General features: G+C 46.2%; 1 protein-coding gene across 1 annotated transcript in view; it reads right to left on the bottom strand.

Annotated features, from left to right (window-relative positions):
- The window catches only part of LOC115794048 (myelin basic protein-like), a 70479-nt gene extending 51543 nt beyond the window's left edge, over positions 1-18936 (bottom strand). The window contains exon 1 of the mRNA XM_030749280.1: positions 18658-18936. The gene's annotated coding sequence lies outside the window, so the exon portion shown is untranslated. The remainder of the gene's footprint in view (positions 1-18657) is intronic.
- Positions 18937-19373: the final 437 nt, after the last annotated feature.

Below are 19373 nucleotides of genomic sequence, written 5' to 3'. Positions count from 1 at the left end.
GTTTGCTCAAGTCAAGTCTAGTTAGTTTCACGTCTCTCCGTTAAGTGTATGCCAGGGAGAGCTCATGTTAATGTCTGTCAGATTGGGGTAAATAAAGCGAGTGAATGTATTACACCTGTCCCGAGTCTGCTATTTGGGGTCCTCCTTCCTGCCTGCACGGCGGCCTGCCATGACAGAATGACGCGACCACGAATGGACCCCGCAGACTCCGACCCCTACAGTGGCACTCGCCTGGCGCTGGGGGGACCTGCTTTTTGGAACGGTCCCCGGCGACGCCACTCACCTCCTCCTCCTAAGCCACGAGTTATCCGCACTGGCGGAATTTTTTTGTCTCCTGCCGCTCGCTCACCTGTCACTCCGCTCACTGGTCCCTCCCCTCCTCAGCGGGCGCCGCAGCCATGGCGGAAGGGGAATTCCTGGCAGCAGCTGCATGATTCGTCCCCGGAGCCGTGCGGTATGACGCCGCGGTTTTCCACGCCGCAGCCACGGAGGACGAGAACCCGGAGGAAGCAAAGAGACTTTTCGCCGGAGCCGCCGCCCGGAATGACTCCGGAGGAGTCGTTTTTCCGGTTCCTGGGACACAGGGGTCCCTGGCCTCCCAGCGCTTCCGCTTCGCCGCTGCCTGCCGCTGAGGGAGGAAGGCCAAGCTCCCGGCAGCGTCGGAGAGAATCGCCGCGGAGTCAGTCACCACAGCTTCAGGTTTCCACACAGCCGTCACCGCTTCATACACCATTAATCATGTCCGTGAGTGACTCTTTGTCTATGCCTGTTTCTTTGCACCCCAAAAGAAAATAATGGAACCAGATTGTTGTAAACCACTGTGTAAACAGCCCAGTGAGGGATTTAAGCAGGACTCCTGTAAACATGTTTTGGAATTGTGCATTCAGTGGTTTCGGCAACCCTGTGACAAGCAGGGGAAAGCCATAGCACACAGACTTCATGGACTAATAATAGAACACCCCTGGCTTACGGACTCATTACCACCATTAACTCATAGTTATGTAGAGCGAATACTGAGTTGGACTGAACTCCCTTTTCCTTCAAAGACCCATAAAACTACTTCTGATACTTTGGCCACAGAAAAGACTGCAGACACCCATTTCCATGCAAGAGATGTTCCGCGGGTGGAGGCAGCCACGGACGGGCTGTCCTCTGCACCCGTACCTGTTGCGCGGGTGGGGGCAGCCACGGACGGGCTGACCTCTGCCCCCGTTCCTGTTCCGCGGGTGGGGGCAGCCACGGACGGGCTGACCTCTGCACCCGTTCCTGTTCCGCGGGTGGGGGCAGCCACGGACGGGCTGACCTCTGCACCCGTTCCTGTTCCGCGGGTGGGGGCAGCCACGGACGGGCTGACCTCTGCACCCGTTCCTGTTCCGCGGGTGGGGGCAGCCACGGACGGGCTGACCTCTGCACCCGTTCCTGTTCCGCGGGTGGGGGCAGCCACGGACGGGCTGACCTCTGCACCCGTTCCTGTTCCGCGGGTGGGGGCAGCCACGGACGGGCTGACCTCTGCACCCGTTCCTGTTCCGCGGGTGGGGGCAGCCACGGACGGGCTGACCTCTGCACCCGTTCCTGTTCCGCGGGTGGGGGCAGCCAGGTCCAAGCCTTCGCATCGGTTTTCAGCGTTAACTGCAGCAGCAGGGTCTCAGTCAGCCTCAGCCTCAGCTCACTCCCAGCCATCTCAGTCAGCTCTCCCTCACTCTCGGTCAGTTTCCACGCAGCCAGATTTCCCTAGCTCTCGGTCAGTTTCCACGCAGCCAGATTTCCCTAGCTCTCGGTCAGTTTCCACGCAGCCTGATTTCCCTAGCTCTCGGTCAGTTTCCACGCAGCCTGATTTCCCTAGCTCTCGGTCAGTTTCCACGCAGCCTGATTTCCCTAGCTCTCGGTCAGTTTCCACGCAGCCTGATTTCCCTAGCTCTCGGTCAGTTTCCACGCAGCCTGATTTCCCTAGCTCTCGGTCAGTTTCCACGCAGCCTGATTTCCCTAGCTCTCGGTCAGTTTCCACGCAGCCTGATTTCCCTAGCTCTCGGTCAGTTTCCACGCAGCCTGATTTCCCTAGCTCTCGGTCAGTTTCCACGCAGCCTGATTTCCCTAGCTCTCGGTCAGTTTCCACGCAGCCTGATTTCCCTAGCTCTCAGCCAGCCGCTCTCCCTCAGCCTCAGTCTGCTGTAGCTCCAGCCACCTCCCAGTCTCAGTCTGCTTCCACGCAGTTCGCTCCTGTAGCACTAGCTCGCCCTCAGTCAGCTCTCCTGTCACCCTCATCCTCACCATCTGACTCACCCGATCTATCTGCAAAGCAGCCCCAGTCGTCGGAGGAGACGGCTGCGCGCCCTGCAATGCAGCCAGGGAGTTCCGCTCAGTCCGAGCCAGGGGGTCCCGCTCAGTCCGAGCGCTCCGCGCCAGAGGGTCCCGCTCAGTCCGAGCGCTCCGCGCCAGAGGGTCCCGCTCAGTCCGAGCCGATGGGGGTCTCCGCTCAGTCCGAGCCAGGGGGTCCCGCTCAGTCCGAGCGCTCCGCGCCAGAGGGTCCCGCTCAGTCCGAGCCGATGGGGGTCTCCGCTCAGTCCGAGCGCTCCGCGCCAGAGGGTCCCGCTCAGTCCGAGCCGATGGGGGTCTCCGCTCAGTCCGAGCGCTCCGCGCCAGAGGGTCCCGCTCAGTCCGAGCGCTCCGCGCACGAGGGTCCCGCTCAGTCCGAGCCGATGGGGGTCTCCGCTCAGTCCGAGCGCTCTGAGCCAGGGGGTCCCGCTCAGTCCGAGCCGGTGGGGGTCTCTGCTCAGTCCGAGCGCTCCACGTCACCCGAGGGTTCCCCACCAGAGCCCGGGGTCGCCCTTCTCCGCCGCCGCATGCCCCGCGGTCGGCCTCCAGTGTCTGCTCCCCGTCGCCGCCAGCCGCATGCCCCGCGGTCGGCCTCCAGTGACCCCTCCTCGTCGCCGCCGCCGCTGGGAGCGCGGTCGGCCTCCAGTGACCCCTCCTCGTCGGCGCCGCATGCCGCGCGGTCGGCCTCCAGTCTCGTCTCTTCGTCGTCGTCGTCGCCGCCGCCGCTGGGAGCGCGGTCGGCCTCCAGTCTCGTCTCTTCGCCGCCGCCGCTGGGAGCGCGGTCGGCCTCCAGTCTCGTCTCTTCGCCGCCGCCGCTGGGAGCGCGGTCGGCCTCCAGTCTCGTCTCTTCGCCGCCGCCGCTGGGAGCGCGGTCGGCCTCCAGTGACTCCTCTTCGTTGCTGCCGCCGCCGCTGGGAGCGCGGTCGGCCTCCAGTGACTCCTCTTCGTTGCTGCCGCCGCCGCTGGGAGCGCGGTCGGCCTCAAGCCACGCCACGTCCACGCCGCCGCCGCTGGAGGCGCGGGCGGCCCCCAAGACTGAGTTGCCACTTTTGTGGTTTCCTTGGCAGGCCCCCTGAATGGTGTCTTTGGGGTGTTTGGTCACTCATGTTTTGTTTTTGGACTCTTTTTCCAGCCTTGTGCTGCCGCTTTGTTTCTGTACTAGTTCGTTTTTTGGACTTTGCTGCCCTTTTGGCCTTATTGTCTCGAGCCCTCCGTCCTGGTCCCCCGCCTCCCACCCTGGTTGGGGTTTTGTTTTTCGTTGCGGCCGTCGGGAGCCGGCCCTTGAGGGGGGGGTACTGTCATGATCCTGGGCCGGTGGCCCAGTGCTTTGTGTTCTTTTGGTTATGTTTGGTTATCTCTGATTATGTATGTTTGGTTTCTCTCATGTGGGTCTTCAGTTGGTTATGGGTTTGTGCTTAGTCTGCATTATGTCTTTGTTTACTTCCTGTTTTAGTTTGATAGTTTAGTACTCCCTGTGTGTCCTGTCTAGTTGTCTTCCCTTGTTGATTAGGTAGATTCTGTTCACCTGTGCCCTGTGTTCCCCAGCTGTTTCTTGTTACCCACCATTGCCTTCTGTATGTATTTAAGCCCCTGGGTTTGCTTTGTTCTTTGTCGCGTCATTGATGGTTGTTCTCTGCTGTCCTGCATGTACGTCTGTTTGCTCAAGTCAAGTCTAGTTAGTTTCACGTCTCTCCGTTAAGTGTATGCCAGGGAGAGCTCATGTTAATGTCTGTCAGATTGGGGTAAATAAAGCGAGTGAATGTATTACACCTGTCCCGAGTCTGCTATTTGGGGTCCTCCTTCCTGCCTGCACGGCGGCCTGCCATGACACATAGTGAGATTTTGTTTTATTAAGAGGGCAGGGAATGTAAGAGGCTTTTCAGGTCAGACCCTCCACTAATACAGAGGTCCCTCTAGTATTGAGATTGAAGCATAATAACAGTGTGGAGGGACAAAGCTGCATCATATTAGAATGGGCTGCAGTTGAAAAAAGTGGTCCTTGTGTTGCTCTGTAGCCTTGATGATCTCTGCGTTCTAGCTTCTGGCTGGCTTTTGAGAGCAGAACATGGATTATGGTCACCAGCTGCAGGAAAGAAGGTGGAGTTAGGGCGACAGGACATGCCTGAAAATCCAACTGTTGTCCCAGCCATCCAAAAATTGCTTAAATCTGGTGCATGAGCCAAAATATGTCGTTATTTTAAGTATGAAGCCAATGAAGAAAAGCCCACAGATATAAAATCTCACCGTTAGAAGGTGGTCAAAAACTACACGTACCAAACTGAGAACATCTGGCTTGGCAAAGCATCCTGCTAACAGGGATGCCGACCTTTTCCAGGGATTCCAAAAGCAACAGGTTAGCGAATGTGATGGGAAACACTGCGACATCACGCCCTTAAATCTAAGTTTGAGGAAACTGTTAGCTGTAGGCAATGAAAACTGTTCAGTTTTACTTTACGTTTAAAGCTGACTTAGCAACAGAGTTTTTGACTGCAGTTTTTAAAAACGAAAACAGAAAATCTAAAACATTTACAATGACAAAACCTACGATTGTTTTGCCAAAATTCAACAGAATTTTGAATTTACAAAAAGAAATATGAAAATGTTAGGCCAGTGTTTACAGGAAAAAAAAAGATCTTTGATGCCAGGCATTATTTAAAAAAATAAATAAATAAAAATCAGCAAACCCACACCGGTGTGGTTTTAGTGAACACAGAAAACCAATTCAAGACAAGAACAAAAAAGAACCTTGTTCTGATCAGAGGGATGATCCAGAGTTGGTAATGTTAGCCTGGCAAATTTAAAAGAGAATGACATCCTAAAAATAAGAATCTTGCAGTATTGCTGTGCTCAAGTTGAAATAAATATGGTATGAATCAAAAGAAGAATCTGCATTTGAAGAAATGCAGTGTGCTTAAAATGTGGGCCATATGATGGGGGAAAGAATTCAGGAAAAAGACCACTTGAGGTTGTGTACATTAGAGATGTTCCTGGTGACTAATTCCTTAGTTGAAAAAAAGAATTATACTAACCGACTAGACTGAAATTAAGAAACATTCAGATACAGAGTTGTCGCAATATTAGAATTTCAAACTCAATACCAATACTCAGGAAAATACTCGATACTTGACACCATTTTTGATAACACGTGGAAGATTTTGACCGCATCCTGAAACAGCAGAAGTAATGGTGAGGGAAGTAATTTCCAAAACTGTCACCGGCGACAGAACGTACTTCAAATGTCCTGCTGTTCGCGGAAGTCCGGCAACAATTACCGTAATAACCCCATCGTGAGTGTGAAGCTCAATTTCTCAGCTTTAAGAAACCGTTCGGTTTTATTTATTTATTTTACAAATTATTCAGATAATTTCCGTACAGGTCCATCCATCCATCTTCTTCCTCTTATCCCACCCAGGGTTGTGGGAGGGCTGGAGCCTATCCCAGCTGCCATAGGATGAGAGGCAGAGTACATCCTGGACAGGTCGCCAGTCTGTCACATGGCTAACACTCGCATTCACACCTATGGGCAATTTAGAATCACCAATTAACCTAACGTCACTAACTGCATGTCTTAGGACTGTGGGAGGAAGCTAGAGTACACAGGGAGAAGATGCAAACTCCACACAGAAAGGAGCCAGTGCCCCCTAACCAAGAATCCACCGGTCCCCACATCAAGCTTGCATTGAAAATAAAGATTTGAGGTTAATGTTGATCCAAGAGAAGCTTCTCCCCAGCAAAGAAGAAAATAGAGATCTATGAAGAAGAGATATCTCCTTTTAAAAGGCACTACAATCAAATTTCAATGAGCAGCAAAAGCATCTTGGAGATTTGCCCCCCAGAAAGAAAGAGAAGAAGAATAAATAGACATAAATCTACAGTGACACTGAGTTGCTTCTCTGCTGTGATGCAGCTGAAACTGTAAAATGATGCCAGAATATCCAAAACCACACATAGAGAAAGCAGAGGAAGGAAGACCAGAGAGTAACTGAAGTTTGGATATTTGGATCAAGTTATATTAAACGAGGAGAGCGAGCAGCATGCCAGCAGTTTGGAGAGAATTTTAAACTTGATGCCAAAGTTGAGTGGTTTGGAAAAGGAGTGATGCACTGGAATGGCGTCCTTCCTCATTTTTATGAAGAGCTTTCCACACAGTCATCCCTGACGTTTTGGTTGTCCATGCCGGCGGCAACGATTTGAGACTCACATCAGCCCAGAAACTTTCATCCATAATGAAGAAGGAACTGATCCAGGTGCATGCAGACTTCCCCTGAACGACAAATGCATATTCCTGCATCAACGAGCAGCAAGCATGGAGGTACGGAAGTCCAAGGTGGACTGATAACAGCAGGAAAATTGTGAACTCAAGCATGAGAAAGGCTGTTGACTCCTTTGGGAGGTGTCATCATTGGACATCCTCGTCTGGAAAAACAATCATATTTGTATCAGACGTAGTCCACTTCACGAAGAAAGGAAACAAACTGTTTGTGATGAGCATCCACTCTGCCATCAGGAGGACTCCTCAGAACCCGACTCAGAAAATAAACTTCAACTAACTCTACATATAAATATGAAATAAATGAAAGCTAAAAAAAAAAAAAAAAATGAAATAAATGAAAGCTAAAAAAAAAAAAAAAAAGTCCCCAGAATTTCCCTTTGCTTACAGATTCTGCACAGAGATTAGAAACTTCCTAACATACTGTATACATATCTGTAAATGTATCTACCCCCTGAATTATTCAAAAACATTAGATAAAAATTAGACTCCAATCTGACCCACTTAAATATGTGTGTGAATGAGAGAAAGGACTCCTTTTGAATATTTGTCTATCAGTATTGACTGTTGGACAAAATAAAAAGACCGACCGCTTCATTCTGCTGTAACTGCACGCTAGTTTTGTGTTAACTATAATAAACCCCAACACATTTTTGGACATATATAAATCAGTACATTTACCTAAGTAGAAATTCAAGGTACTTCACCGGAGTGTTTGTTTTATGTAACCTTGTACTTCTCCACATATCCCAAAGGCAAATATTGTGCTGTTTACTCCAATACATGCAACACTAATTAACACAGCAACTTCACACATGTGCAACCCTCCAGAGTTCTAGGTCCATGACCACATCTCTGCTGCTCCCTGCCCTCTTTGATCTGCTCTGTCAGTGAGACCCAGCATTTTGCTTTGCTGGATCCAACTAACGACATGTTTTTAGCACTTGCAGCAGCTGAAAGTTCTCTCAACCCTACTGTCCTTGAAGCCCTTAATGATGCAGCTCACAACAATACTCAGCTGGTAAACATGCAAAGAAATGTGGGCCACTTAGCCCCGACCACAACAGGAGAACCAGTCTGAAAGTGACGCAGAAAAGGAGAATACTGAGGAAGCACCTTCGTCACCAAAGCCAATCAGAGGACCTAAGACACAGGACGTCCACATGTAGTATGTATGAGGTAGCTGACCAGAAGGTCTTTCACAATAAACAGTCATTAATGATTCTGCTTCAGGCTTGTTGCCTAAGCCAGCTTCTGGTATGGAGTGTTTAAGGTTAACAAAAGCAAGCATCACACTGGCCCACAGTGTCTGCTTTAAAATGACTCAACCCAAGCAGAACTATTGTATTTCCTACCATTACTCTGACAACAATATGCACATTCTTCATTAGCACCAGGAAAGACCCGATCTAGCTCTTATCACTTGCTCCCAGTCTCTTTTGCTAAACTAATTAACTACAATGCTAGTATTAGTAATAGATATTAACCACCCCTAGATGCATACTATAAGTTTAACTTATACGATTTTTTGGTCACCCCCTGCTGCAGCTGCTGCGCATCCTGCTGTGTTCATTTTAGCCCATGCTGCATTTCTCTAGCTCGTCTCCACTGAATCACCGTGTGACCAAAGAGGTACTACCTCTTTTCTGAGGAGTGCAAAAAAAAAAAAAAAAAAAAGAACGCAATCACTCTGCATCTCTGTTGAGCCAGGTCCTCACGCGCAATTCTCACATACAAGCCTGTTATTAAGAATCACGAGGCCTCTGAATGATGTACTCATTTAGCTTCTATAACTTGACAGAACCCCTGCGTGGCATATCGTCACACAGCAGCTTAGAGACATGGGATTGTCAGTAACTGGAGCGTGTGTCGCTTGGTTCCATTGTTTCACTTAAAGTTTGCTCTTGTGCGTTCGACACAACAGCTTCTTTTAACCCTCAGTGACTGCGCCATGTGTTGCTCTGCTGTGAGAGTCAATTACGTAATGAATACGGAGCATGTGTGCATATGTGTGCCTGTGGGCAGAGGGGGGTGGGGAGGGTGATGAGATAAGAGATCTATAGCTCTCCCTATGCACCAGTGGAAAGTACACTTGACAAGAAATTTGAGGTCAAAGGTTAACAGCTGTACGTGAGGAAGGGCACAGCAATGACAGAAAGCCTGATATCAAACCTGGATTGTTTCAGCCTCCTCACCTCCTTTCTCTCTTCTTTGCTTTCATCTAATACTAAAAATTGAACATTCAAATAGATGCGAGAAAACCAGCCATTACGGTTTCTAAAAGTAAAAATAAAAAATGCAGAAATCAGGGGTATATGTGGTGAATCAGGAACACAACAGGAGCTGGAGTCTGTTCCTCCATGCAGCATTGACTACTGTCAATCAAACCTGTGTGGAAAAATTACTCTAACTCTACTTGTGTGCTACTTCAAAAGGAGCAAATGCAAACTCGATACAAGATCATTGATAGAACAGAATAGAATAACAGAATGATCAAACCCTTTTTCTGACCAGCAACCACACAAGAGGAATACTCTACATGTAAAGGGATTGGAGGCTCGTGAGATAGTCTATAATCACCAGAACAAAAGTGGTGGAATTTCAATTCAATTCAATTCAATTCAATTCAATTTTATTTATATAGCGCCAAATCACAACAAACTGTCGCCTCAAGGCGCTTTGTATTGTGGGTAAAGACCCTACAATAATACAGAGAAAACCCAACAGTCAAAACGACCCCCTATGAGCAAGCACTTGGCGACAGTGGAAAGGAAAAACTCCCTTTTAACAGGAAGAAACCTCCAGCAGAACCAGGCTCAGGGAGGGGCAGTCATCTGCCGCGACCGGTTGGGCTGAGGGGAGAGAAAAGACATGCTGTGGAAGAGAGCCAGAGATTAATATCAATTAATGATTAAATGCAGAGTGGAGTATAAACAAAGTAAATAAGGTGAATGAGAAACAGTGCATTATGTGAACCCCCCAGCAGCCTAGGCCTATAGCAGCATAACTAAGGGATGGTTCAGGGTCACCTGATCCAGCCCTAACTATAAGCTTGATCATAAAGGAAAGTTTTAAGCCTAATCTTAAAAATAGAGAGGGTGTCTGTCTCCCGAATCCAAGCTGGAAGCTGGTTCCACAGAAGAGGCGCCTGAAAGCTGAAGGCTCTGCCTCCCATTCTACTCTTAAGTATCCTAGGAACCACAAGTAAGCCAGCAGTCTGAGAGCGAAGTGCTCTGTTGGGGTGATATGGTACTATGAGGTCTTTGAGATAAGATGGTGCCTGATTATTCAAGACCTTGTATGTGAGGAGAAGAATTTTAAATTCTATTCTAGATTTAACAGGGAGCCAATGAAGAGAAGCCAATATGGGAGAAATATGCTCTCTCTTTCTAGTCCCTGTCAGTACTCTAGCTGCAGCATTTTGGATCAGCTGAAGGCTTTTCAGAAAGCTTTTAGGACAGCCTGATAATAATGAATTACAATAATCCAGCCTAGAAGTAATAAATGCATGAATGAGCTTTTCAGCATCACTCTGAGAAAGGATGTTTCTAATTTTAGAAATATTGCGCAAATGCAAAAAAGCGGTCCTACATATTTGTTTAATATGTGCATTGAAGGACATATCCTGGTCAAAAATGACTCCAAGATTTCTCACAGTGTTACTGGAGGCCAAAGTAATGCCATCCAGAGTAAGTATCTGGTTAGACACCATGTTTCTAAGATTTGTGGGGCCGAGAACAAGAATTTCAGTTTTATCTGAATTTAGAAGCAGGAAATTAGAGGTCATCCAGGCCTTAATGTCTTTAAGACATTCCTGCAGTTTAATTAATTGATGTGTGTCATCTGGCTTCATTGATAGGTAAAGCTGAGTATCATCTGCATAACAATGAAAATTGATGCAGTGCTTTCTAATAATACTGCCTAAGGGAAGCATGTATAATGTAAATAAAATTGGTCCTAGCACAGAACCCTGTGGAACTCCATAATTAACCTTACTGTCTGAAGAAGACTCCCCATTTACATGAACAAATTGGAGTCTATGAGATAAATATGATTCAAACCACTGCAGTGCAGTACCTTTAATACCTATAGCAAGCTCTAATCTCTGTAATAAAATGTTATGGTCAACAGTATCAAAAGCTGCACTGAGGTCCAACAGGACAAGAACAGAGATGAGTCCACTGTCAGAGGCTCTAAGAAGATCATTTGTAACCTTCACTAATGCTGTTTCTGTACTGTGATGAATTCTGAAACCTGACTGAAACTCTTCAAATAAACCGTTCCTCTGCAGATGATCAGTTAGCTGTTTTACAACTACTCTTTCAAGAATCTTTGAGAGAAAAGGAAGGTTGGAGATTGGCCTATAATTAGCTAAGACAGCTGGGTCAAGTGATGGCTTTTTAAGCAGAGGTTTAATTACAGCCACCTTGAAGGTCTGTGGTACATAGCCAACTAATAAAGACTGATTGATAATTTTTAAGATTGAAGCATCAATAACTGGAAAGACTTCTTTGAACAGTCTAGTAGGAATGGGATCTAACAAACATGTTGCTGGTTTGGAGGAAGTAACTATTGAAGTTAACTCTGAAAGATCAACTGGAGCAAAAGAGTCTAAACAAATACCAGCAGTGCTGAAAGCAGCCGAACATGAAGAATAATCTTTGAGATGGTTATGAATAATTTTTTCTCGAATGTCTAAAATTTTATTTGTAAAGAAATCCATGAAGTCACTACTAGTTAACGTGAAAGGAATACTCGGCTCTACAGAGCTCTGACTCTTTGTCAGCCTGGCTACAGTGCTGAAAAGAAACCTGGGGTTGTTCTTATTTTCTTCAATTAATGATGAATAGTAAGATGTCCTAGCTTTACGGAGGGCTTTTTTATAGAGCAACAAACTCTTTTTCCAGGCTAAATGAGCATCTTCTAATTTAGTGAGACGCCATTCCCTCTCCAGCTTTCGGGTTATCTCCTTTAAGCTGTGCGTTTGTGAATTATACCACGGAGTCAGGCACTTCTGATTTGAAGCTTTCCTTTTCAGAGGAGCCACAGTATCCAAAGTTATACGCAGTGAGGATGTAAAACTATTGACGAGATAATCAACCTCACTGGGAGCAGAGTTTAGGTAGCTGCTCTGCACTGTGTTGGCACATGGCACTGAAGAGCATAACAATGAAGGAATTAGATCCTTAAACTTAGTTACAGCACTTTCAGAAAGACTTCTACTGTAATAAAACCTATTCCCCACTGCTGTGTAATCCATTAAAGTAAATGTAAATGTTACTAAGAAATGATCAGACAGGAGGGGGCTTTCAGGGAATACTGTTAAGTCTTCTGTTTCTATGCCATATGTTAGGACAAGATCCAGAGTATGATTAAAGTGGTGGGTGGGCTCCTTTACATTTTGAGAGAAGCCAATTGAATCTAACAATAGATTAAATGCAGTGTTGAGGCTGTCATTCTCAGCATCTACATGGATGTTAAAATCACCCACTATAATTATTTTATCTGAACTGAGCACTAAATCAGATAAAAAGTTTGAGAAATCAGACAGAAACTCTGAGTAGGGACCAGGTGGACGATAGATAATAACAAATAAAACAGCTTTTTGATTTTCCCAATTAGGATGGACAAGACTAAGAGTCAGGCTTTCAAAAGAATGAAAACTTTGTCTGGGTCTCTGATTAATTAATAAGCTGGAATTGAAGATTGCAGCTAATCCTCCTCCTCGACCTGTGCTTCGAGCATTCTGACAGTTACTGTGACTCGGGGGTGTTGATTCATTTAAACTAACATATTCATCCTGCTGTAACCAGGTTTCTGTAAGGCAGAATAAATCAATACGTTGATCAATTATTAAATCATTTACTAATAGGGACTTGGAAGAGAGAGACCTAATGTTTAACAATCCACATTTAATTGTTTTATTCTTTGGTGCAGTTGATGAAGCTGTATTATTTATTGTTTTTGAATTTTTATGCTTAAATAGCTTTTTGCTTATTTTAGCTTTGGTGTTTGGTGGTCTGGGAGCAGGCACCGACTCTATGGGGATGGGGTTTTGGGGGGATGGCAGGAGGAGAGAAGCGGCAGAGAGGCGTGTAAGACTGCAACTCTGCTTCCTGGTCTCAACCCTGGGTAGTCAGTTTTTAGGAGGGTTAATAAATTTGGCCAGATTTCTAGAAATGAGAGCTGCTCCATCCAAAGTGGGATGGATGCCGTCTCTCCTAACAAGACCAGGTTTTCCCCAGAAACTTTGCCAATTATCTATGAAGCCCACGTCATTTTTTGGACACCACTCAGACAGCCAGCGATTCAAGGAGAACATGCGGCTAAACATGTCGCTCCTGGTCTGATTGGGGAGGGGCCCAGAGAAAACTACAGAGTCCGACATCGTTTTTGCAAAGTTACACACCGAGTCAATATTAATTTTAGTGACCTCCGATTGGCGTAACCGGGTGTCATTACTGCCGACGTGAATAACGATCTTACCAAATCTACGATTAGCCTTAGCCAGCAGTTTCAAATTTCCATGAATGTCGCCTGCTCTGGCCCCTGGAAGACATTTGACTATGGTCGCCGGTGTCTCTAGCTTCACGTTTCTCAAAACAGAGTCACCAATAACCAGAGTTTGTTCCTCGGCGGGTGTGTCGCCGAGTGGAGAAAAACGGTTAGAGACGTGAATAGGTTGGTGGTGTACCCGGGGCTTCTGCTTAGGACTACGCTTCCTCCTCACCGTCACCCAGCTGGCCTGTTTTCCCTGCTGCTCGGGATCTGCTGGGGGGGAGCTAACGGCGGCTAAGCTACCACGGTCCGCACCCGCTACAGGGGCCTGGCTAGATGTAGGATTTTCCAGGGTGCGGAGCCGAGTCTCCAGTTCAAAAAGCCTGGCCTCCAGAGCTACAAACAGACTACATTTATTACAAGTACCGTTACTGCTAAAGGAGGCCGAGGAGTAACTAAACATGTGACACCCAGAGCAGGAAAGTGCAGGAGAGACAGGAGAAGAAGCCATGCTGGTAGTGAGTCGGCTAAGGGCTAAGCTACTAGCTGAGCTAAGCTAGCGAATTTCTAAAAACAAATAAAGTGAGTAATGTGAATACAGGTGATTCAGCAAAGAGTATGCTATTTAAAGTAGGTGAAGATTACACTAAAATATGTTATTATCCAGATAAATCGAGTTATACAGATATAACAGCTAACAGACAGCAAAACACTGTGCTCCGAAACAGGAACAGGAAGTGATACAATACCGCAGTGAGAGCCAACACCAAGTGATAAATGGATAAAATTGTGTATTTAATTTGCAACAGTTAGCATTTCCAGCTAATTCGCCTAAAATTGCTATTAAATACTTAGGAAGTCTGCAGGCAACTGTCTCCATTCCTGTTCACCTTGTACGCCTCAGATTTTCAGTGCAAGTCCAGGTCACGCCACCATCAGAAATACTCTGATTCTACAGTGGCTGGATGTGAGGAGGAGTGCATAGCACCAGTGGATGACTTTGTGGTGTGGGAGGAATCTTCTGGTTCTCAATGTGAACCAGAGAGATGGTGATCAACTTCAGAAGGAAGAGGACGGCTGTGCGACCACGGTCTATCTTGGAACAGGATGCTGATGTGGTGGAGTACGAGTACCTGGGCGCCCACTTTAACAGGCTGAAGTGTGCACACAGAGGCTGTACACAAAACGGAGATGAGCAGGCTCCATTTCCTAAGGAAGCTGAGCCCATTCAGCATGTACAGTGTTTCACTTGTTTTATTATTAATGTTATTATTGCATTTTATGGGGTAGCGTTGATTTGATGCTACTCATAGTTTGCTTTGTTGTGGGTCACTCAGGTATATGAACGACCACCTAAGTATAAATGGTAAATGGACTGGTATTTATATAGCACTCTTGTACTCTTGCTGAGCACTCACAGCACTTCCAGAAACCTCAATCACACACACACAGCTTTATTCTATGCACTTAAGCACTTTTATATTTCAGACACTCACTCGCACTCCGATGGAGCGGTGGGGTGAAATTTGGGGTTCAGCATCTTGTCCGAGGACAACTCAACATGTGGATTGGAGGAGCTGGGGAATCGAATTACCAGCCAGTGTTTCTCATTATTGTGGCATTCCAGCACACTAACACAACATATGTAATTTGTTTTTTTTAATTGCTGTTTTATTGATTTCACTCAGCACATCCTTGCTCTGTTCCCACTCCCCCTCTCTCTCACACACACACACACACACACCTATGTGTGAATAGTTCCTTCTTATGCTGAATCATCATGAAGACTGGAAAATGGAAAAACTAGCACAGGTCTACATGATGACTAGGGAGATAAAGTCAGGCTGCCAAAACCCCTTGAAATCAACGTGCTGGTGGTTTAGATAAGAACCAGAAGTAAAGGATGCTTTTTGTAGGTTTCCTGGACTGCCCAATGACTAACCAATTGGGCAGTTAAAAATGAGATGAATTAAAACTCATTTTAAAACAAACATGCCCCAAATTTTATGGTAAGCTTCGGAAATGTCAGAATTTGGCATTTTTCTTGGTCTTAAAACTAAATGGATTTTGATTTTGTGGGACACGTTCTCTACAGTGTTGCGATGGAATTTTTCTGTTATCCTGAACACAATAATATGGAGATTAATCACTTAAAAAAAAATAAATAAAAATAAAATCCCCCCTTACTCTAGCATTTGAACATTTAAAAAATGAATCACCTAGCTCCGGCCCTATGGCTGAAAATTTTGTGTTTTGTGGTCTCTCTACGCTCCTCTCTTCGGCCGTCTCGTCTGCAGCAGATGGCTGCCCCTCCCTGAGCCTAGTTCGCCCGGAGGTCTCTTCCTGTTAAAAGGGAGTTCTTCCTCATAGCTGCTTGCTCACAGAGATTCATCAGATCAGATTGTCAGGGTTCTCTCTCTAAAACTGCAGCATCTTTACTTTGAACTAATTTAAACTCTTCAACACATTCTGATTTTTCATCAGCATTCCTCATCGAAGAAATGGCAGTCGGCCGTGAGCGTCTGCCTGAACCACAGCAGTTCCACCACAGAGACGGGCGATGCTAGCCTGCGGGCTCCAGCTGTCTGTCTAAAACACCAGCGTCACCACTTTCTTTGCCCTCTCGCTCTCCTAACATGAGATAATTGGTCTCGGGGTTGGGTGATTTATCTGGATATGCAGCCCCTGCTTTGAGTAAAACATCAGACTATGGCACTTCTCATCTTAATCTTGTAAACACGCTCTGATGTTGTTTTGAAGGAGAGGTATGACTGCACAGAATATATTCTATATAAATACACAGCTGCTATTGTGTTTAAATGTCTGAGGAGACCGCTGTGTTTTTTTCCCCCCTTTGGAAACAATACATATGGCTCTATGGGAATTATGGGAATACCAGACCGGTGGGAAAACAATACTCCCAGTGGTCCAATACCAAGTACAGCAACTGCTTTTGTTAATTCAAGCAAATGTTTGTTTTGAGATGTTTTGCACCTTCTGTCACTCCCAGACGTGTCTTACTGAGATAACCTGGAGCCTGAAGCAAAGCTTAATCCACAATGAAGCTGTATGACCCCTGCAACCTGGGATTTGCTGTCTATAATGTCTCAGCTTGGATCTAGAGGAGGGGTGGGCAATTAATTTTTCCAAGGGGCCACAATTAGGGCCAAACTATAACATTTAGTCTTACAGCTCAAAAAGAGATAAAATGAATATTGAGCACACCCAAGTTCAGATTCTTGGCATGGCCCTCCACAACAGTCCCAGTTTCTCATGTGGCCCCTTGGGGAAAATTCATTGCCCTTCCCTGCCCTCAGGAAAAACATTTAAGCAACACTTTCAAGGCTGTGGCGCAACACACGCTGTCCGAATATCACGTAGAGCACACTGCCAACACCACGCCTTGGGAAAAAGTAACAGAATGATTGTGCAGCTCCACTGGAGGTGCTCATTCCTCAGGTAATGCGACTCAACCTGTCTGCCAAGAACAGGCACAGACAGGAGGGGAAGTGAGAAACGGGAGGAAGTTTGTGACTCTGCGAGCACGGAAGTTGACAAACCTCAGCAGATCACCTGTAAAACACAGATGCAGCAAGTGGATGCAGTGCATGTGCAGCGACAGGGCGGAAAGCATCGCTCAGTATGGAAAACTTCCGAGTGTTTGCACAACTGATTGCAAAATTTACACTCAGGACTCCCTGGTGTTTGCTTAGCATGTTCATAAAGACAAAGGAATGCCAGCTGGGACATGTGACTTTGTGAGCCAACCCCTTGGCATTTTCCCTCCTGGCCAAGACAAATCCTACAACATGCAAAGGAATGCATTCCTGTGGCCTTCACAGCTCAGGTATTTGCAGGAAAACAAGAGCCGCCTTCTCAAACTTTGTGAAGGCTAAGCTGCTCACCTCACAGCATCAGTACGACTTGTGTGCATGTGTGTGTAGTTAGTGATTCTAACTACACACACATGCACACAGTACGAACTGTGTGCATGTGTGTGTAGTTAGTGATTCTAAAAATATCCAGAGGTTTCAATCTGCACCAAAACTGAAACAGCAGTGCAATTGCGTCATCTTGCAATGACTTTTTAACGTCATTCAAAAGAAAAATAGAAAAAGGTGAGGATTAAACCTACATGTCATTTCCTATCAAACAAAACCAGAGGTTATCTTGCACAGTGTTCCCTGCCTAGAGGGGCATCAGGCTTTAATAAATCACTGTAGTTCAGGCACACACACCCACTCATGCGTAAATGCTTTATTTAGAGCTCGAGCAAAGCAGCAATAAGTGAGTGTTATAACAGCTTTGAGCTTCAATGTTAATTTTTATATAAAACTAACAGACAAAGTGTAAAAATGCGCATATAGCTGAAATCTTATCATTGAGTCTTGAGCTGCTGCTCTATGCACCAACAGTGTGGGGCTAAAAAGCTGCTGTGTTCCTTTAGTCCTACAGAGGCTCATGGTTTCTGTCACAGGTCTGTTTTGCCTGCTGCAGAACAGCCTTTGCTTTGGATGCAAATTGATGCAATACTTCATTTCCTCCAGCTTTGCATCGAAACACCATGACGGTTAAACCTTTAACCCGTGACAAACACGCCCCATAATGTACAATTAAACACTTGTATAACTTTAGAAACAAACTGTTGTAGCAGTGCTGACCGCAGTTAGTGCAACTGTGGAAACATCAAGTGCCCACACGGACTTGTTTATGCATGTATGCTTTAGTGTAGTCAGTAAAATGACATTTAACCAGAATTCTGTACACTGTTGCAGCCCTTAAGGTTCAATGCAAAACCCAATTCAAAATCTGGCCATTTAAAGGTGCCCCAGTTTGGTGCGTGTTTTCGTGGCTAGAGAAACATGACATAACGAGTTGATTTAAGCTACGAATAAATTCTGAAAATATATAAACCATCTATCGAAAGCGATATTAAAAATGTTTAAACGCAACTGTTCCTTTCGCTGCTAGCCCAGTGGGCGACTGCTACCAAACACAAAGTGGCGCTTCCGGTAGCAACAAATGAAGCAAATAAAAACACCTAAAATTTACAAGATTAATTTCCTCCTTGTCGCGCTGGATGTGCGCCGAATTGAAGACATCTATATGTTGATTGTGAAAAAGTCTTTAGTCTCACACAAAACGCTTCGTTATGTTGCCAGTAAGCAAAGAAGTGTAAAAAACCCACGATATGTTAACCGTGCTCGGAGGGCGAGGAAAGGTAGCGAGGACGGGGGAGTTGTGGGGGGACGCAGCCAAAGCACATGACAACCACAGCAGCACAGTCTGGCGACAATGGTGATTAATCAACTCGCACTCCGTGGCTGTCACATAGTGAGTCCCAAACCAGATTCCGAGCCTGTTTTCGCTTCGGCCCGTTTACGAGCTCTAAACGCGTCGACGAGAGAAACATGTTTACTATCGCCACACCGCAAGAGCTGCGCTCTACAGAAACAGTAAACAGTGTCGTATCCCTTTTGTGTGTGTGTGTGTGTGTGTGTGACTGTCTTCACACTTACTTTCTTGCATGTTTTTTGTTTTTGGGGTGAATTTTACCAATTTGACTGTGCACGTACCCTTCTCCGCTTAGCCTGTGTCAAATGCATCCACAGCTGTGCCCTGTACCGGATGAAGCGAAGTGTCAGTCTTCTTTTAGCTGCGGTCAGCGGTGGTCCTCAGCAGCATCGACGATAACGCCTTTTGCCCTTATGGTTCGCAGTTACTGTAATCACCAAAGTGTCTCCGTTAGAAAGAAAAAAAAAACAACAATAAAAAAAAAGAGGGGGGGAAAAAAAAAGAAAAACGTGTCGGTGCTTCCTGATTTAGGTACAGTGGTAGTGATGATGTTTGTAAAGGGGTGGGGCGGTGTGCAGCTGTAATCCGCCAAGAAATATGGGCTCAAAAGCACGTTGGTGCACGTCTGTGCATGATTACTGGCTCACGGTTTATGGTGGGGAGGGTTAAACAAACGTGATTTTAAAGCGGATCTCACGAGCACACAAAACAGACGGCTGTGGGATTTGCGCACTCAGAGAGCGAGCTTTAAAACCAGCAGGGGTGCCAGATGCGCAACGCAGGCAGTCACCAGGTCACTACCTTGCTCAAAGCCTCCAACAATTAATTTAATAAGCGTGCCTTCAGGTGTTTTAGGGTTTTAAACCACCCACCTGTACTTGATTGTGGTGAACTGTCTGATGTTTCTGAACTAATCCAGTTCTTGAAACCATAGAAGTTTATGAAAGATGGCCACAAGGGGGCGACTCCTTTGGCTGCAAAATAAGTTCAGATTGAA

This window comes from Archocentrus centrarchus, chromosome 16 (genome assembly GCF_007364275.1).
Source record: "Archocentrus centrarchus isolate MPI-CPG fArcCen1 chromosome 16, fArcCen1, whole genome shotgun sequence".
In the NCBI taxonomy this organism is placed as follows: Eukaryota; Metazoa; Chordata; class Actinopteri; order Cichliformes; family Cichlidae; genus Archocentrus; species Archocentrus centrarchus.
This window is presented reverse-complemented; position numbering and strand designations above follow the sequence as displayed.